This window comes from Triturus cristatus, chromosome 5_2, assembly GCF_964204655.1.
Source record: "Triturus cristatus chromosome 5_2, aTriCri1.1, whole genome shotgun sequence".
Lineage (NCBI taxonomy): Eukaryota > Metazoa > Chordata > Amphibia > Caudata > Salamandridae > Triturus > Triturus cristatus.
Window position 1 is genome coordinate 744,060,596 of NC_140588.1, and position 22,218 is coordinate 744,082,813.

Here is a 22,218-nt window from a genome sequence, read left to right on the forward strand (position 1 = left end):
GAAAAATGACCCTTTTTTGGCTAAATGTCTAGCTGTAGTTTTTGAACCCTAGCTCTGCGGGCACCTTGGGAAACTTAGCAAACCTATACATTTCTGAAAACTAGACACGCAGGGGAATCTAGGATGGGGTGACTTGACTGCCTCCCACCAGGGTCTGTTACCCAGAATCCCTTGCAAACCTAAAATATTATCAAAAAAAACACATTTTCCCCATATTTCTGTGGTGGAAAGTTCCGGAATCTGCGTGGATCCACAAATTTCCACCCACCCCGCATTTCCCAAATTCTTACGAGAAAAACGGTACCTCACTTGTGTGGGTCGGCCTAGTGCCCGCGGCAGGAAACGGCGCAAAACGCAACGTGGTCACACCTCAATTTCGCAGTGAAAAATTACCCTTTTTTGGCAAAATGTCTAGCTGTAGTTTGTGAACCCTAGCTCTGCGGGCACCTTGGGAAACCTAGCAAACCTATACATTTTTGAAAACTAGACACCCAGGGGAATCCAGGATGCGGTGACTTGACTGCCTCCCACCAGGGTCAGTTACCCAGAATCCCTTGCAAACCTAAAAAATTGTTTAAAAAAACAAATTTTCCCCACATTTCTGTGGTGGAAAGTTCTGGAATCTGTGTGGATCCACAAATTTCCACCCACCCTGCGTTTCCCAAAGTCTTACGAGAAAAACGGTACCTCACTTGTGTGGGTCGGCCTAGTGCACGTGACAGGAAACGGCACAAAACGCAACGTTGTCACACCTCAATTTCTCAGTGAAAAATGACCCTTTTTTGGCAAAATGTCTAGCTGTAGTTTTTGAACCCTAGCTCTGCGGGCACCTAGGGAAACTTAGCAAACCTATACATTTTTGAAAACTAGACACCCAGGGGAATCCAGGATGGGGTGACTTGACTGCCTCCCACCAGGGTCTGTTACCCAGAATCCCTTGCAAACCTAAAATATTGTCAAAAAAAACACATTTTCCCCATATTTCTGTGGTGGAAAGTTCCGGAATCTGCGTGGATCCACAAATTTCCACCCACCCCGCATTTCCCAAATTCTTACGAGAAAAACGGTACCTCACTTGTGTGGGTCGGCCTAGTGCCCGCGGCAGGAAACGGCGCAAAACGCAACGTGGTCACACCTCAATTTCGCAGTGAAAAATTACCCTTTTTTGGCAAAATGTCTAGCTGTAGTTTGTGAACCCTAGCTCTGCGGGCACCTTGGGAAACCTAGCAAACCTATACATTTTTGAAAACTAGACACCCAGGGGAATCCAGGATGCGGTGACTTGACTGCCTCCCACCAGGGTCAGTTACCCAGAATCCCTTGCAAACCTAAAAAATTGTTTAAAAAAACAAATTTTCCCCACATTTCTGTGGTGGAAAGTTCTGGAATCTGTGTGGATCCACAAATTTCCACCCACCCTGCGTTTCCCAAAGTCTTACGAGAAAAACGGTACCTCACTTGTGTGGGTCGGCCTAGTGCACGTGACAGGAAACGGCACAAAACGCAACGTTGTCACACCTCAATTTCTCAGTGAAAAATGACCCTTTTTTGGCAAAATGTCTAGCTGTAGTTTTTGAACCCTAGCTCTGCGGGCACCTAGGGAAACTTAGCAAACCTATACATTTTTGAAAACTAGACACCCAGGGGAATCCAGGATGGGGTGACTTGACTGCCTCCCACCAGGGTCTGTTACCCAGAATCCCTTGCAAACCTAAAATATTGTCAAAAAAAACACATTTTCCCCATATTTCTGTGGTGGAAAGTTCCGGAATATGCGTGGATCCACAAATTTCCACCCACCCCGCATTTCCCAAATTCTTACGAGAAAAACGGTACCTCACTTGTGTGGCTCGGCCTAGTGCCCGCGACAGGAAACGGCGCAAAACGCAACGTGGTTACACCTCATTTTCGCAGTGAAAAATGACCCTTTTTTGGCAAAATGTCTAGCTGTAGTTTTTGAACCCTAGCTCTGCGGGCACCTTGGGAAACTTAGCAAACCTATACATTTCTGAAAACTAGACACCCAGGGGAATCCAGGATGGGGTGACTTGACTGCCTCCCACCAGGGTCTGTTACCCAGAATCCCTTGCAAACCTAAAATATTGTAAAAAAAAACACATTTTCCCCATATTTCTGTGGTGGAAAGTTCCGGAATCTGCGTGGATCCACAAATTTCCACCCATCCCGCATTTCCCAAATTCTTACGAGAAAAACGGTACCTCACTTGTGTGGGTCGGCCTAGTGCCCGCGGCAGGAAACGGCGCAAAACGCAACGTGGTCACACCTCAATTTCGTAGTGAAAAATTACCCTTTTTTGGCAAAATGTCTAGCTGTAGTTTTTGAACCATATCTCTGCGGGCACCTTGGGAAACCTAGCAAACCTATACATTTTTGAAAACTAGACACCCAGGGGAATCCAGGATGGGGTGACTTGACTGCCTCCCACCAGGGTCTGTTACCCAGAATCCCTTGCAAACCTAAAATATTGTCAAAAAAAACACATTTTCCCCATATTTCTGTGGTGGAAAGTTCCGGAATCTGCGTGGATCCACAAATTTCCACCCACCCCGCATTTCCCAAATTCTTACGAGAAAAACGGTACCTCACTTGTGTGGGTCGGCCTAGTGCCCGCGGCAGGAAACGGCGCAAAACGCAACGTGGTCACACCTCAATTTCGCAGTGAAAAATTACCCTTTTTTGGCAAAATGTCTAGCTGTAGTTTGTGAACCCTAGCTCTGCGGGCACCTTGGGAAACCTAGCAAACCTATACATTTTTGAAAACTAGACACCCAGGGGAATCCAGGATGTGGTGACTTGACTGCCTCCCACCAGGGTCAGTTACCCAGAATCCCTTGCAACCTAAAAAATTGTTTAAAAAAACACATTTTCCCCACATTTCTGTGGTGGAAAGTTCTGGAATCTGTGTGGATCTACAAATTTCCACCCACCCTGCGTTTCCCAAAGTCTTACGAGAAAAGCGGTACCTCACTTGTGTGGGTCGGCCTAGTGCACGTGACAGGAAACGGCACAAAACGCAACGTGGTCACACCTCAATTTCGCAGTGAAAAATGACCCTTTGTTGGCAAAATGTCTAGCTGTAGTTTTTGAACCCTAGCTCTGCGGGCACCTTGGGAAACTTAGCAAACCTATACATTTTTGAAAACTAGACACCCAGGGGAATCCAGGATGGGGTGACTTGACTGCCTCCCACCAGGGTCTGTTACCCAGAATCCCTTGCAAACCTAAAATATTGTCAAAAAAAACACATTTTCCCCATATTTCTGTGGTGGAAAGTTCCGGAATATGCGTGGATCCACAAATTTCCACCCACCCCGCATTTCCCAAATTCTTACGAGAAAAACGGTACCTCACTTGTGTGGGTCGGCCTAGTGCCCGCGACAGGAAATGGCGCAAAACGCAACGTGGTCACACCTCAATTTCGCAGTGAAAAATTACCCTTTTTTGGCAAAATGTCTAGCTGTAGTTTTTGAACCCTAGCTCTGCGGGCACCTTAGGAAACCTAGCAAACCTATACATTTTTGAAAACTAGACACCCAGGGGAATGCAGGATGGGGTGACTAGACTGCCTCCCACCAGGGTCTGTTACCCAGAATCCCTTGCAAACCGAAAAGATTGTCCAAAAAAACACATGTTCCCCACATTTCTGTGGTGGAAAGTTCCGGAATCAGCGTGGATCCACAAATTTCCACCCACCCCGCGTTCCCCAAAGTCTTACAAGAAAAACGGTACCTCACTTGTGTGGGTCGGCCTAGTGCCCGTGACAGGAAACGGCGCAAAACGCAACGTGGTCACACCTCAATTTTGCAGTGAAAAATGACCCGTTTTTGGCAAAATGTCTAGCTGTAGTTTTTGAACCCTGGCTCTGCGGGCACCTTGGGAAACCTAGCAAACCTATACATTTCTGAAAACTAGACACCTGTGTGCTTCCAGGGAGGTATGGCTTGCATGGATCCCCCAACGTTTCCTTACCCAGAATCCCCTGCAAACCTCAATTGTAGCTGAAAAAGTCACATTTTTCACACATTTTTGTGTGGGAAAGTGGTGGCATCACCGGGCTCACTCAAATTTCCCACCACCCAGTGTTCCCCCGGGTCTCCCTGTAAAAATGGTGCCTCACTTGTGTGGGAGGCCCAAGTACCCGCGACAGGCAAGGGCCCAAAACGCAGTGAGGCGACATGAAAATTGCCTATCTCAAAACCACCTGGTTTTGCAAGGGGGGTCACTTGGGTTTTTGGCCCGGTGCTTGGCGGCCATCTAGGGAAACCTACCAAACCCATACATTTCTGAAAACTAGACACCCGGGGGCTTCCACGGACATATGGCTTGTGTGGATCCCCCAACGTTTCCTTACCCAGAATCCCCTGCAAACCTCAATTTTAGCTGAAAAAAATCACATTTTTCACACACTTTTGTGTGGGAAAGTTGTGGCATCACCGGGCTCACTCAAATTTCACACCACCCAGCGTTCCCCCGGGTCTCCCGGTAAAAATGGTGCCTCACTTATGTGGGAGGCCCAAGTACCCACGAAACATAGTGATGCAACATCAACATTGCCTAACAAAAAAATGTTTTGGGGCCTTGCCTGTCGTGGGTACTTGGGCCTCCCACACAAGTGAGGCACCATTTTTACCGGGAGACCCGTGGGAACGCTGTGTGGTGGGAAATTTGAGTGAGCCCAGTGATGCCACAACTTTCCCACACAAAAATGTGAAAAAAGTGATTTTTTCAGCTACAATTGAGGTTTGCAGGGGATTCTGGGTAAGGAAACGTTGGGGGATCTATGCAAGCCATACCTCCCTGGAAGCCCCTGGGTGTCTAGTTTTCAGAAATGTACGGGTTTGGTAGGTTTCCCTAGATGGCCGCTGAGCACCGGGCCAAAAACCCAAGTGACCCCCTTGCAACACCAGGTGGTTTTGAGATAGGCAATTTTTATGTCGCCTCACTACGTTTTGGGCACTTGCCTGTCGCGGGTACTTGGGCCTGCCACACAAGTGAGGCACCATTTTTACCGGGAGACCCGGGGGAACACTGGGTGGTGGGAAATTTGAGTGAGCCCGGTGATGCCACAACTTTCCCACACAAAAATGTGTGAAAAAAGTGATTTTTTTCAGCTAAAATTGAGGTTTGCAGGGGATTCTTTGTAAGGAAACGTTGGGGGATCCACGCAAGCCATACCTCCCTGGAAGCCCCCGGGTGTCTACTTTTCAGAAATGTATGGGTTTGGTAGGTGTCCCTAGATGGCCGCTGAGCACGGGCCAAAAAGACAGTTGACCCCCTTGCAAAACCAGATCGTTTTGACATAATTAGTTGTTTGTTTCTACAGCGTGAACATTTTGGCACAATATTGCAAGGAAAATGTGACAGACATTTTGAGGTTTGCAGGACATTGTAGATAAAATAACTTTTTGGAATTCACAAGAGAGACATCACCATGAACTCCCATGGGTTTATGACACTATCTACAGTTGGTGGGTTATTCTTACATGGAACATACACCTTGGCAGAGAAGCTAGAAAGACAAAGATTCCTGCACAGCCATCTATTCCTCAAACACACACACATACTGGTTGGATTTGGCATGAGAGCGAGTGATGGTTCAGTATATTAAATTTTATTAACAAGAGATTTCACAAAAATGAAATGCACTGTCAATAAGTAAATGGACAAAAAACTGAACCAATGACTCGCAGCTCGTGAGCTGTAAAGCCACGGCAAGGCACCAACCACTTTACAGGCCATTCACACACCTTTCATACGTGATACACACAAGACCATTCACACCACCAGGCACAAAACCAACGCATCACAACATTCACAAAAAGGGACAATGTACACCCTGGTTCAGGAAGACAAAAAAGACAAATATTACTGCACAGCCATCTAATCCTAAAGCACACACACATACTGGTTGGATTTGGCACGATGGTGAGTAATTGTTCAGTATATACAATTGTATTAGCAAGTGATTTCACAAAAATGAAATGCACTATTAATAATTGAAAGGACGAGAAACTGAACCATTGACTCACAGCTCGTGAGCTGTAAAGCCACGACAAGGCACCAACCTCTTTACAGGCCATTCATACACCTTTCATACGTGTGACACATACAAAACATTCACGCCGCCAACGGCGGGCTCATCACATTACAACACTCACACCAGCAGACAGCGCCATTCATGGGCCCATCACTTCCACACACCCACATTCCTGACACAGCAACTACACAAACTGATGGATTGCGTGGAGTGGCGCTCAGCTAGCAGTGTGTGTAGTGACCAGCACCAAGTCACTACTCACACACCACCAGCCGAGCACCAGTCCACACACACTGCCAGCCAAGCGCCAGTGCACGCACACCGCCAGCCAAGCGCCAGTCCACGCACACCTCCAGCCAAGCGCCAGTCCACGCACACCTCCAGCCAAGCGCCTGTCCACGCACACCTCCAGCCAAGCGCCATTCCATGCACACCACCAGCCAAGCGCCAGTCCACGCACACCGCCAGCCAAGTGCCAGTCCACGCACACCGCCAGCCAAGCGCCAGTCCACGCACACCTCCAGCCAAGCACCAGTCCACGCACACCTCCAGCCAAGCGCCACTCCACGCACACCGCCAGCCAAGCGCCACTCCACGCACACCACCAGCCAAGCGCCAGTCTATGCACACTGCCAGTCAAGTGCCAGAACACACACACCGCCAGCCAAGTGCCAGTCCACGCACACCTCCAGCCAAGCGCCAACCTACAGACACCACCATCACATTTAGGATTTTATATACAAAAAAACACAAACAAATTGCAAATAGATACAAATCTTCTAACACAAAATCTGAAACTAAATACATTGCACTAATGCCAACCTTGAAACAGAATAATTTTTTTAAACAATACAGACCAGGCAGGTCACTTTACCACTAATGGAAGCTCCCAAAATGTATTTTGCGTGTGGTACGCTCTAAAACAAGCAGGCATACACAGCCCAGGGTTAGAAGGACACCCGGGACAGAAATAACGAGACTCCTTCCGCTTATCTCTTCGCCAACAGACTCTACATCTCCTAGTGGGAAAATCTTTTGAAGGTGTGGGAGGGATGTAATCAGGAAAGTGGCGATCTTTCAATCGAGCCACATCCTCCACCACTCTAAATCTAGGAACACTCGCCTGTTCCACAACAACAGGCTAGCTATCACAGAGTGCTGAAACTGAAGAAATGTCAACTTTGACGCAGGAGAACACTCCTTGAACACAATAAAAGCATTGAAATTTGCTAATTCGAAAAATGGATGGCCAACTTCTTATACCAAACATAAGCCTTCCGAATAGCAGATTAAGGTTCCAACCTCTGATCTACTCTGTCAACACCACCCATGTGCTTATTGTAGTCTAGAATGCACACAGGTTTGCGCACTTCAGCAACCTGACCCCAAACAGCCATAGGTGAAGTACTCTCATCATGGATGGTAGTCAGCATGTACACATCCCTCCTGTCCACAAATTTTACAGCTAGTAGTTCATCACTGCGCAAGGAACTGCACTGCCCCCTCTGAAGTTTTTTGCAAACAAGCTCTTTCGGATAACCTTTACGGTTAGAGCGGATTGTGCCACATGCAAAAGTGTCCACTTTATACAATTCCTTAAATAATTGCACAGCAGTATAGAAGTTATCAAGGTACAAATGGTGGCCTCTGTTAAACAGTCTTCTAGCAAGATCCCACACAATTTTCTCTGAAACTCCAAAAGTGGACGGACAACCTAGGGGGGTCAATAGTAGAATCTCTACCAGTGTACACACGAAAATTAAAAACATATCCTGTCCTACTCTCAGACATCATATTCAGCTTAATTCCATAGTGTGCCCTCTTGCTAGGGATGTACTGCCTAAAAACCAAACGGCCCTTGAACAAGACCAAAGACTCATCAATAGATATTTCTTTCCCTGGAGTATAGATCTCAGAAAATCGATCTACAAAGTGATCAAGAACGGGCCGAATCTTAAAAAGACGGTCACAATCAGGGTGATCTCGTGGCAACGCCATAGAATTATCAACAAAATGCAGCATACGTAGCAAAAGTAAATACGGATTACGAGTCATAACGGCAGGAAATATGGCAGTTGCCAACAAGGGGCTAGTAGACCAATATGAAGCCAAGGTTGGCTTCCTTACCACACCCATCAATAAAGTCAACCCCAAAAACTTCTTAATCTCTTCCAGATATGTGGGAGACCACCGGGTAGCTCTAGACTGGGGCCTAAGTTTGTCACTGTTGTCCCTCAAAAACTGTTCAGCATACAAATTCGTCTGCTCAACAATCTCACCCAAAAATACATCATACATAAACAACTGAAAAAACTGTATAGGCAAAAAGTGTTCACAATCCACTCTACACCCTGCATCACCGCTAAAGGCAGGCAACACCGGCTGCACCATGTTTGGATCAACCCAAAGTCCAGCACTTCCAGTAGGAAGTCTAGCAGCCTCAGACTGCAATCCAGATGCCTCTTGCACCATTGGCACAGCAGTTTCCTCCTCTAAGACAGGCACTTCATCCGCACTGAGAGTTGCTTCATCCACACCAAGAGTACCTTCATCTGCACTGAGAGTACCTTCATCATCCGATGATTCCATGTGGAGAGAAAACTCACTGCCAGAATCTACCCCTCCCTCCTCTCCCTCAGACATACTGTCAGTCTCATAATCATGCTCAGAGGAAGATTCAAGAAGCATACCAACCACCTGTTGAGCAGTCATTCTACGGCTAGTCATAATGCTTAATAATAAAGGTAACTTGTCAAACAAGTCAACAACAACAACACTTTGTAAAATAAGTAATAAACAAAAAGCACCTTTATCAAAAACACATATATACTCCAAAACAATACCACTCACTTGCCAGAGGCAGCTAAACTACTCACCACCACCTACTCTGCACAGACACAGTATGGATCAACAATATCCCACTAAAAAAGAAAGAGAAAAGAAATTACACATAAGACTATGCAAAACACATCGCAAAGAATTTCATGCTCAAACCACTAACTAAATATGCTGCCATTATGACATCACTTACAAAACAATTCATTCAAACATTACAATATTACTCATTTGGAGTAAATACAAAAAAAAAATTCTTACCAAAAAAATGCAACTACACAAAACTGCAGAACAACCACTGTCGAAACCGGAAACAGGAATCAAAAGCTTTAGACTAGAATAAAAAGGAGAAAAAAACATTAATGTCACATATGCATATAGACCATCACGTACTGCGCAAAATGTATTGCTTGAACCTCCCACTTTCAAGAAGGAAAGATCGATGGCCCAATCCTTTACATGCAACGCGGCGAGAATCTGGAACTCAGCCTCAGCTCCGGACCACCCCCTCTTCCCAGTCCTTCAAAACTGACCTCAAAGTTCTCCTCCTGCAAAGACACTTCCAAACTTAATTCACGCCCTCTATTGTCTGAAGGAAGTCTTTACATTATAGGAAATTCTGTTCTCCATGCCTATAGAAGTGCCTTCCCAGTGTGTTCCTGTGTTTTGAGCGTCTGCCATTTATTGCACTTTTATACCTCTACTTGTACTTTTTACTCTTTTGTAACTTGCACACATGTCACTTTTCCTCTTGTAACGTATTGTTTGCTACCTCTTGTATTTTGTTTGCTTTTGATACATGCACAATAACCACCATTGCCTCATGTAACGCAACGTTTGCTCTTGTTTTCTGAGTGTCTGCCATTTATTGCAGTATTTTACCTCTACTTGTATTTTGTACTCTTTTGTAACATGCACACATCACTTTTTCCTCTTGTAACGTATCGTCTGCTACCTCTTTGATTTTGTTTGCACTTTAAAATATTTAAAAAATAATGTGGCCATGAGGGGAGCGACCCTTGCCTAAGGGGCCACTCCCACAAACAACCCCAAACCTAAAAAAAGAAAAAAAAACCCGGCGCTAGTGGCCATTCCTGCTGCACGATCGAACGATCGTGCAGCAGGAATGCATAAAAGAGACATCGGGGGCAGAGGCATAGCTAGAGCTTGTGGCGCCCGGGGCTATCTCTCAGATTGCCGCCCCTGGGGAGGGGGGGTTGCTGGGGAAAAAGGACGGCGACCACTTGAAAGAGGTCCGAGAGACACTTAGTATCGCCGCTAATAGTTACCTCGATCATGCAAGTTACATGCACATACATGACACGGTCCAAGGCTACACAGTTGAATACACCGGTGACTGGCAGTACAAAAGAGAACACACAGACTGCATGATCTATCTGGGGACTCAGAAAAACCGCATGTGACATCCATCAGAGAGCTGCGTGAATAATTTCCTGGTAATCCCCTCCGCACAATGCAAACATGCACATACATGACACTGTTCAGGGATCCATCATCTACAGCTGACATTAAATGACCATTCATCATGGTCCCCCCATTAAAGCAGTGCACTTTGTGATCTGCATGGTACATGTTCTTTGCAGCAGGCACATTAACCCTCTGTGCTACCTTTCCAGGAGTCAACCCTTCCACTAGACAAAAGTCCATCTCTCTCTAGGAAGAACATTAATCACCAAAGTTATCATGACATTTTTATTGTTTGTGAAAATTGCTGGAGGCCAGGAAGGAGGCAGCAAGTTTTTTTCAAACCATAATATACTTGCAAACACTACGCACCCACCCGAAATAGGTACCCAGTGAGGTCACACCGTTCGCATTGCCCTAACCTGCTCAAGGTTCATGTGACCTCAGTGACAGAGTCACAGCGACTGGATCACTGTTGCTCTAGGGTGTGCTGCTTCGTAGGCCTGCCCCCAAGACTGGAGATGAACTTCAGTATGGATTGTGGTGGACAGGCCTTCAAGGTTAACCCACAATTGACACCACTAGGGTACACCTGCTTGTGCTAAGACATCAAGCCTTCTAAGGTCTAATGGGGCCTTCTAAGGTCTAGCATGGGAATGTGCTCCCTCAGTAACAGTGGTCTGGTGGACTGGTCATGAAGGCTGAACCCGGTTCCCCAGTTCCAAATTCGACAGCTCTGGCCATAGTGCCACATCCTCTCCCCCACTGAACACCATACTTGCCCACTGAGAGAAACTCGCACTGCCTTCAGCTATAACCTAATTGTGCCAACTATAAACACTTGGATGTGGCTCAATTCAAATTATGCACTGGATAAGAGTAATATGCTGCCTAAAAAAAAAAAAAGCAAACACTCATAGGGAATGCAAAGCATGTGAAATGTAAGCAGAAACAACATGGTTACCTTAACGATCTCTCACTCACTATTCAGAAATCAGCGAGTGGTTTTACCTGAAAAGTTATGGACATGACTAGAGGGCCCTGAAGGGAACAGCTTCAATGTCCATTGCTTATATCCTTACAAAACGTAAGCAGTATGGTATAAAAAGACCACATCCATAAACACAGAGCCATGGTACACATTGAGTTTTCCAATCCACCCATCAACCAGGTATTGCAGTACCTCCAGGAATGGTACACTTTCCCACCTGGGAACAACAATGCTGTTCAAAGAAAGACGAGAAAACAAAAGTAGCGCTTCACTGGCAAAGTCTGTAAAGTGAGGCTGATGTATTTGGATGTAAATAAAACCAATCTGGCCACTTTGCAACCCCTCTGTCTTGCTTTATTTAGTTATGTATTTATTTTTCATATTTAAAACCTTCTATTTCTCTCCATCTTGCTGCACTTTGGAATAGAAAAATGTCAGAAAAAGGACATTTCCCGCAAGTGTTTTTCTTTTTTGGATCCATTTCACAGGGAAGCAACTAAATGAAAGAGGTTGTGAACCGTTTCAAGTTACGGTTTTCTGTAATTGAGGAGCAAGACAGAAAGCGAGGGAATAATAGGAAGAGAGGGGGGGACAGCTGCCAGCACAAAAAAGAAAAGGACATTTCCCGAGTCCAAATCCCCCCTCCCCAGCCCCAAAACTCACCTTCCTTCTCCGCTGCGCAGGAAGCAAATGGCTTCCTGCGCGACGGAGAACAAAGGGGAAACCTCCAATGACGTCAGCGCGGCTCGCGCGCTGATGTCATTGATGACGCGGGGGTGGGGGCGGGGGGAGGCAGGGTAAGGTGATCCCCTGCCTTTCCAGTAAAAAAAAAAAAGGATCGACCACTCACGAGGGGAGCGCCAGCGCTTCCCCGTGGGTGGGTGTCATGACGAGCTGGACTCGTCATGGGCACATCGCGACTGTGCTCCATGACAAGTCCAGCTCGTCATGGGCACAGAACGGGTTAACTATGCAGTAATAAATACAACTTTTGTACTTTGCGTTTTCCATCATTTATTTTTTTATGCTTTTGGTTGTGTTTCACAAGGATAAGTCTTGCTGGTCAGTGTCTTGGTTTTGAGCACGAGGAGGTATTGCTGCTTTCAATGGTCTTGGTTCACGGTTGTCAGATTATATTATGGGATGAAGAGTTTATTAATTTTTTGTTTCAAACACTTTATTAACATTTAAAATGCGCACATCAAAGAGTGGGTAGTTCTAACATTCGGTAGGCATGTCATAGGTGCCTGAGAGCTACTGGGCCTAGTTCTAGACTTGGTGAGCGCCTGTACCTCACACGAACCTAGAATGCTTAGCTTGAGGTCCAGGGTATAAGCAAGGCCACTGGAATTATGCGACAAAAAAGGGCCAAATTATGAGACAGAGATGAGTAAATGATGCGGCAAGAATAGGCAAATTATGCGGCACTTTTTTAAAAATAATATTGCTTCATTATTTTTTCGTTTTAAAACTTGGTAACACTCTCTGGGCATTGATTGCACCTCAGTAGGACCTGTTTAATACTGAAATATAACTATAAGCAACAGAAAGAAGACCAGGCCAGCTTTGCAAAGTGCCTTCCACGACACGGCAACATGTGTCATAGCATCTTTACTAACTTTGGAACCGTTTGACCTACAACCATTTTTTTGTTTTTGGTAATATCAGCAGATGAAGCAGTATATGGTGGATTATGTGTCAAATCTATAAAACACCTAAATACAGCAGTAAGCAACTACAAGATTACCAGTCAATCTTTGCAAAGGGCCTTCCACTGCTCTGTAACACTTTGCCACGTTTTAAGTAAATTGTGTTCCGTGTGAGGTAGAATCAAGTTTCTTTTGTTGGAATCTGCAGATTATGGATTATGTAGCAAATGCGGTAAACTCAATTATGTGGAAAATGCTGCTGCTGCTGCAGAAACTCATAATTCCAGTGGCCCAGGCTTTAAGTGACTCAATCAATTAACGGCTGGTTTCTTTTTTAACTTTCTGCACTACCTCCACACCCTTCGCTTTCAGGCAGAGGCACCTCAAAGTCAGCATTAACCATTCTGGTGCCTCACAGTAATGGTCTAAGAGACAGATGAAAGGAGTGCGATTCATAGATATTGTCAAACAGAAGGCCCAGAATAGGGAACACTGTATGGGGACTAATTATGTTTACAAATGGCCTGAGACAGCTTTTTAAGAGAGATACCCCAAAGAAGGGGACAATATAAGTGTTTTTACATTATTATTTTTTAAAAGGTTCATTCATTAGTGAAGCTGGCGCTGCTGCCAGGAGTGTAAGTGGCCACTGCTGATTATCATTAAGGAAGCAGATGCAGCAGGACTGGGCCCAGGGGTTTGAGGGGCCCGCTGCATCACAATTATGACTGTCTAGCTTTAAAAAAGGGGCATGGCAGCTTTTTTTCCTTTCTAGCATTAGGACAGAGGTGATGGTATGTCATGGTGGGGAAGAGGTAAAAGATGCAGGGAAGTAGCCTGCTACTCAGGACTACAGTTATCATTAGCATAGCAGGTGTAGTTGCTTTGGGGTCCAAGAGTGTGAGAGGCTCACACCACCCCAATTATGGGGATTTGTATGTTTGGGGTAATGCATGTTTTTGTTTGATGCATTTGCTGTTTTATTAGTCTCATATTTAGTGCAGTTTATAAGCTATACAAAAAGTACTCCTGAAATCAACTCATAAGACCTGCCACTTGCATGCAACCATCTCCCTCCTGCTCCGCCCATCCTTGCCATTAAGTTTTGGAGGGGGGGGGCCCAACATGAAACCTTTTTGCTTAGGGGGCTCAGAGCAAAAAAGTTTGAAGACCTCTACTCCAGACCTTTTAATTTATTTTAAAGGTTTATATAGCGCTGGCTAGACCTAGGGGTATCAGAGTGCTTTACAGGAGTGTGAGGAGGTACAGTAATCGATACATTTGGTCAAAAACATTACAAAAACAACCTATATAACAAGGAAAATAGATAAATACGAATGCTATTTACAACAGTACAATAATAAGCTCACGTGGGTAGAGAGTAATTAGGCTAGGGTGGGTGTGTGGAAATGAAAGAGAGAAGATAAAGGAGGGGGATAAGGAGAGTGGGAGTAAGGGGAATAAGAGATCAGTGGGAGGCTGTGCGTGAGGCTAGATGTCATAATTAAAGGTAGAGGCAGGAAGGGGGGATTGAGGGAGGGCAAGGTGTAGCGTGAGGTAGGGGAGTTAGGAGGGAGAATGGGGAGGGGAGAGAATTAGAGGGAAATAGGGGGGAGTCCGATGGCGCAAAGAGTGGGAGACGGTGTCAGAGGTAGGTATTATTGACCCCAATATTTGTTGAGGAGGTACAATTTGAGGTTTTTTTTTAAGTTGATGTAGGAAGACCTAACCAGGTCATATAACAGTCACTGTGGCAGGTGTTTCTAATGTGCACCTTGTTCTGGTCATTTGAAAGCAGCAAGCTGCCTTCTGGTGTGTAGCCATGGAGTAGAAGCCAACAGCTTTCCTGTCAGAGGTGTAGTAAATAGAGCTTCTCACACAGATATCATAACTAAGTCTCACACAGATTCACTCATTGTCATCTGGGGATATATCCTCTGCCTACATTGTATCAAATGCAGCATCTGTAACAAATATTATGCCAACAATATATGAGAATATTGGAGAATAAATGGAGACACTCGCCCTCCACTACTAATCATGCTTTCGAAACACAAGATCACTATACAAAAGACACATACTCTATGAGAAATCAAATCCCCTTAGATCTCTTTTTGACTCAGCTAAGAACCGACCAAAACAACGCTTTGATATGATCAAAACCACCAGCAGTCCATCCATTTCCACTTCCATCAAATTTGACAACCCATCCATGAAACCAGAAGAATGTATGCAATTCTTTGACTCCACAGTAAAATCGCTTCCATGCCAAGACAACTGTCCTACCCCCATCTCAGTATGCAATTCCAAGAGCAGCTAGCAAACCTTTGAAATAATTGCGGAGGAACACCTGCTTAAAATCATCATGAAGCCCAAACCATCAAACCACTTTGTAGACCCTATTCCAGGCAACATTGCCAAAGACCTTTACCCATGCATTCTGCCTTAATGGACAAAATTGTTGAATTTCTCTCTCAGTCAAGGAATGTTCCCGGACGGTCTCAAGATGGGTCAGATCAGCCCTCTCCTTAATAAACCCATCACAGATGTGAATGGCCCCAGGAATTTTAGCCCTATTTCCAACCTGCCTTTCGTTGCTAAAATCATCGAAAGATGTGTAGTGGAACAACTGACTCAACACCTCGAAGACATCAATCTCCTGGACAAATTCCAATCCAGCTTCAATCAAGGCTGTAACACTGAAAGAGCACTGTTACTGGTAGTTTATGATGTTCTACAAGTCCTGGCCTCTGGCTGCTTCTGACTCCTGATCCTTCTTGATCTATCAACAGCTTTTGATGCAGTTAATCACCATACGCTAACACAAAAATTGAATGAGCATTGATGGCATGGTACTTAACTGGTTTAAATAATGCCTTACGTGTAGATCACAGAGGATCAAAATTGATGACTCTTTCTCTACTCAGAAGGCTGTTGATCAAGGTGTCCCTCAGGGTTCTGTCCTTGCTCTAACCCAGTTCAATCTGTATATTGAGCCTCTTGCAGTCCTACTAAGACAGGCTAGGTTTTTCTATTATCAGTAAGCAGATGACATATCCTTCTTTATTTAAAGTTCTACTCACCGAATGACGTCCCACACCTCGTCACCATTTTAAAATCTGTTCCAAACTGGATGACTTCTCATAATATCAAATGGAATCTTTCCAGAATTGAATTCTTCTTCATTTCCTCATGGAAATCACCACACCCTGCACCATCCTGGATGGACACACTCAACATCCTTAACAGCAAATCATACCCACCCTTTTTAACAGTGTTAAATTCATGGATGTCACTCTAGATAAAAGGGTTAACCTACAATTGCAATTCAGCACCTTGTCCAGGAATGCACGTTATCAACTGCGTCTTCTCTGGGGAATTCAGACATCTCTTGTTCAATCACTAGTCCTCTCCACAATGGTTTATTGTAACTCTCTTAACTGGTCTCCCCAAGATCCATCTCAACCCTCTGAAATTAATCAAACACTCAGTGACACATTTTATATATGGGGCCAAAACCAATGACCATATATCACCTTTGCTGGTCACTCTTTGATGGCTACCCATTGAAGCCAGGACCACGTACGATAGCTTATATCACCCACAAGACCATAGACACACCAACTCCTCGCTACCTAGCGGACAAACTTAAGCTATGTGAAGGCACAAGACCACTGCGAAATGCAGATCTGTTGCTTGACCCTCCAATCTTTAAAAAGGAACGACTCATGGCTGAATGCTTCTCAGGAAGCGCGACCAGGACATGGATCTTCTTATCTCTAAACCTGTGCACCACCTCATTGGCAATCTTCAGAAAGGAGCTGAAAGTCTTCTCCTACAAAGACACTTCTGCTAAATGTCCCAATGGTTAACTCTTGACTGGAAATGTGCTCTCACATCTAAAATCCCCTTAGCTAAATTTTCTGTGGCAATACGCTTTCACATCTAATGCTTAGGTCAACTGCACTACCTTTGCTGCATTTGACCTCACCAATTGTGTACCTCCTTGCTACTCCAACCTGTATTACCTACGTTCTTGAACTACTGTTATTTTGTTCATTTTTTATGATGGCCTCATGTAACAACCTGGGATTTTGTCATTTTTAATCTTATGTAACGATCTAGGTTTTGTTGTATAGTGCTTCATCACCTTTGGGTATTTCTACAGTATATAAAAATGCACAAATAAATAACGGTGTTGCACACCTCTTTTGCCGTTGTATTATTGCCTTTCCTCAGCCCCAGTCTGACCTCCCAGTAGAAAACAAGGAAAAAAGACCACACTGGGAGGAGATTCGGATTTGGCTGTTAAATAGATTCTATAATGTAAATAAATCACTTGTTTACACAGGAACAGAAATCAATTGTTACGCCAAATTGTATAGCATATGACTGTTCCACTAAGCTTTTTTATCTTTATGTGAATATAGGTATTTACACAAAGAATTCATGTAAAACAACAGTACATTAGACCTTTCGTAAGCATCAGAAAGTAAAAACAATATGTTCTATTGTCTGTCTATGTTTAAGAGATATAATTCCGTCTTGAGGTTAGCTCGTTTCTTTTTATTTGTATATATCATCAGAGAAAGGGAATATCTTAGGGCCCTGTGAATTAAAGCACTATAAACAAAACAATAACCTCCACAAACTGGAGTCATAGCATTCTAATCGTAGCATAGCTAGGACAAATAAACAAGGATATGAAAGCGGGCATGCACAGAGTGAGTTCAAGCAGTGGGAGGTTCCACAGGAGAGTGTTGGGTAGAGAGCCAATCCAGCCCTGCATGTGGCCCCGCGACCTGTCCTTCAAACTGCGGAAGGAGGATGTTCCAGAGGTGGGAGCCTCCTACGGCGCTCGTGCGGCCATCTGCCTGACTTGTCTCTCTGGATACGCCTGGCCTTTGTGCTCCAGGGGCTTAAAGCTTTAGGTTTGATGGTTTAATGAGGTAGAAAGGGCCAAGCCTTTGAATTGCTCTGAAGATAGTAAGCGGTGTGAAGTGCTTGATCGTCTCTTCTCCTGTTAGGCCACATTTACTACTTCAGACTCTTTAGTGTTAGCTGTCCTCCTTCATTTACTACTTCAGACTTTTTTTGTGTTAATTGTCCATTTCCATTTACTACTTCAGACGTTTTAGTTGTCCGCCTTCATTTACTATTTCAGACTTCTTAATGCCGTGGTAATTGTCCGCCTGCATTTATTACTTCAGACTTTTAAGTGTTAGTTTTCCACCTTCATTTACTAATTCAGATTTTAAATGCTAATTATTCGCCTGCATTTACTACTTCAGACTTTTAAGCATTAGTTTTGCGCCTTCATTTACTACTTCAGACTTTTTGTGTTAATTGTCCACCTGCATTTACTAGTTCAGCGTTTTTAGTCTTAATTGTTTCCTCTAGAGTTCAGCAAGACACCATGTGCTATTGGAATATTTATGAATGTGTTTCTGCGGGCATAGAATGAGGCACTGATATCACTGAAAACATGTAAAGACAACACGCCTGATGCAAGAGTCCGAGGCTCCTCTGCAGTTTACATCAAAGAACTGACCTCCGTAGCTGCAAGAGATGCCGACTCGCTTCTGGTCACATTCCTGGAGCGCACCTTAGGACTGTGGTTCAAAATGTTATTCATTGCTCTTCTATATTTTTGTGACATTATGTTGTACAGTATGGGATTGATCGAGGCACTGAGATAAAAAAGAAGCATGGAAATGAGGTTGAAGTATTGAGTGATGTCATACAGTCTTTTTTCCCCAATGTTTGTCCAAGTAAACAAGATTCGGCCGATGTGAAATGGCAGCCAGCACAACACAAAGGCCAGCACCACAACAGCTGCAAAAAAGAAACAAGGTGTTACTCATCTGCAAACCGGGGATACTTCTACATATATAGAGCTTGATAACAGTGAGAATTCTTTGTAAAGGCTTGCCCATTTTCAGCTTCATGCAGAGTCGTGCATAGGTAAATTGATAGGATAGATTTAATCTTCTGTCACACTCTATGTGTGAAACAAACACATACTCTACATTAATCCTTATGTTCAGTGTTCTTCACTGCAAAACATTAACAGTTATGACTCATGTTTGTGCGTTTATGCATTCGACGATAAATGTTTCAAAATCTTGATTGAACATATTATTAGTAGGACAACCTTATATATCTCTTTCGTAATATTCTCCCAAGATCAGATTACGAAAACAAGTGTGCACTGTATAAAAATAGATTCATGACAGATTTCATAATCACTTGTAGTAATTCTTATTCTCCCGCAGCCCATTGCACGCCAGACATCTTCATATATGCCCTCCGTTTCATATCAAAGCTGTCAAGGCCTGGAGCAGGCAACATTTTGTCTCCTACTTGATGGACTACTACACAGCCTTCATCAAACACTAGCGAAAAAAGAAGTAGATCCCACTGACTTCACAAATTACAGACCAATAGACACAAGAAGCGCCACGAGCAAGGTATTCAAGATACCAGTATTCAGAAACTATATAAAAAAAAAATGAGGAAAATAAATTCCTCTTGGATTCCCAAACCTGATTCCTTCCCATGAGAGGTACCGAAACATCAATGATTACCAAATTGGTTGACCTCAACAGAACACTTGACTAGAATGGGCTGGCTACACGACTACCACTTGACCACTTTGTGGCTTCAAACTAGATTGCAAGATTCAAACTAAATTGAATGGACCCCTTCTTATCTCGCAAAGAGATAACAAATAATGGCCCATCAACCTTTCCTATCATGGCCTTTCAGTGTCAAAACAGGTTCCCAACATGGTCCCACTAACTCACCACTACTTTTCAACACCTGTCTGAACCACCTTTAGGATATTATCAAAACATTAATTCTCCTGCTACATTGAAGTGATGACATTCAGATCATCCTGAAGTTGGAAAAATCTAGAAACATAGATGTTCGTCAAACATCTGAAACTCAATTCATTAGGAATAGAAATATGGTGCACTGTCCAGTCTTGCGCTGTGTCCAATGCACCATAAAGCACTACCCAGGAAAGTCAGAGAGCTAAAAGTCATCACGGGCATAGAACTGTCACTAATACCTTAGACTAATCAAATAATTAAATTCTCTTTCAGACACTATGGGCCCCATTAGTATGGCGGGTGGACTTTGTCCGCCCGCCATACCCTCGGGAAACGGGACCGCCCGCTGAGGGTGCGGCGGTCCCGCCCTCCCGATTAGCATGCGCTCCCCACACTGGCGGGTGCTTGGCGCATCTTCAACATTGCGCCGCAATGCCACACTGGCAGGTTGTGCCTTTCAATGCACAATGTGACAGGAATCGCGCAGTGCCTGCCATGTTGTACATTGAAATGCAGGGGGGTACCATAGGTTTCCCCCATGTGCACCCCCCACCCCCAGAATCCCTGGGGGCCCACTAAGGGCCCCCAATTGCGAAAACCGCCTGCCTTTCCGTGGCGGAAACGGCAGGTCGCCACCTGCATAGTAATATGGATGGTGGTGTCTACCAGACACCGCCACCATATAAACTGCTTTTCCGCCCAGTAGGCAATCGGGCGGATTGCCTACCGGCAGAAAACTGGCGGATGGTCTTCCCGTCTGCCGCGGTCCCCCCCGCCATGGTAATGTGGCGGGGGGAAATCTGCAGCAGGCGGAGGTTGTCGGCGGGCGGATCGCCACAGCCATATGGGCGGTGGCGATCCGCCCGCTATACTAATGACCCTCTAAGTGTCTCAAACACTTATTCCTATTCCTGACATTCTAAGGCTTCAAGCTACTCATATGCATAGGCACTTTCTAGCATGTACCAACAGCATATGTTTAGGGCTCAATCATTTCTTCTTTGCCAACTACGGTACATTAAGAACTCTGCTGACAGACATTTACTGCCCCTTCAATCAAGGAATCATGCAATGTCAGCACTTGAAGCCATCCATTGGCTCTCTATGATCAGAAATATCTGTAGCAAATCCGCCTTATCTGCATGCTCAACCTGGATTGTGTGTCTTTTTCTGGACTCTAATTATGTTGGACTTAAAAGAACTTTGTGCACTTTAACCCTGCTAATTGAATAAAGTGGCTGTGCTCTCCCATTTAATATTGTTAAATTGACTTATCCATGAGTGGCATATTTAACTTGTCTACAGGTCCTTGAATATGGTGTAAAAATACACCCAGGGTTTCAATGTTAAATGTCAGCTATGGACTGCTCACCTATTGTGCTATTTACAGAGTGAGCCTGTAAAACATGGCTTCAAGCCTGCCATGTGCAGCCTGAATGCAGCAACCTAAAATCCTGCTGTCAAACATGTCAGAATAACCCTTTCTTACAGTTGCGGAACTCTCCTTTTAAATATTAATGTCATGCCTGAGTATCCCTTCTTGCTTACAAGGTTGGGTGCCTCATATTTAAAGGTTGCATATTTGGGGGTCGGGCCCTTTTAATCAGTTGGCTTGGGCCTCTTTTGAAGTATATATAAGTAAGTACCCTTGCTGGAATTATTCAAAAAACAATTTAAATTCTAGGACAAGTAAATAAATTGTCATGACCTGTGGATTTATTTCCAATTATTTGTTTTTTAATGCAATTTTTTAAAAACATACACAAGCATGTCCTTTAGACCACATTCAGGTAAGCATATTATTACACTCCACGATACTAAACATTGCTTTAACAAAACTTATACCATGATTACATAATCACACAAAAATATATTTCAAATCATGCTTGGATGACCAGTCTTATAATGTACAAAAAAGCAGAGGGTCATAATTGCTACTATTATTTATGCAATGGCCCTCTTGTTATTGGTGTCCCTTGGGGGTTCTAGATCAATTCGTTACAATAGACGTTATCGATTTTTAAGTCTTTCCTTTGATGTCTACTGTTTCATTTTTTGTCCAAATAAGACACTCCCCAAGTATGTCCGTCAACGCGTTTCAAACCTCTTATTTCTTTCGAGTTCTCCTCAGGACCCTGGCTGGTTAAATGTTCATTCTTTTTGGATTAGGAGGCATTCATTGTTCTTTATCAGAAACCTTCTGCCGTATTCCATCAACTTCCTTCTGTTCTCCTAAGGTTCTTACTATAATTTGCCAGGAAGCCACGTCTACCCAGTACCTGCTTGCTTCAGTCTCATGCGCTTCTCAGTGCAGAGGCTTTCATATTTAAAAGTGGCGCATGTGTGAAATTAAAGTGTGCATGTTTCTTCAGTGAGTAGACCTCAAAACTATTTGCACTGGCAGGGCTGCAACGGGATCCTAGG

General features: G+C 44.3%; 1 pseudogene; it reads right to left on the minus strand.

Annotated features, from left to right (window-relative positions):
- Positions 1-18,491: 18,491 nt before the first annotated feature.
- LOC146829212 (growth hormone secretagogue receptor type 1 pseudogene) overlaps positions 18,492-22,218 on the minus strand; it is a 240,156-nt pseudogene continuing 236,429 nt past the window's right edge.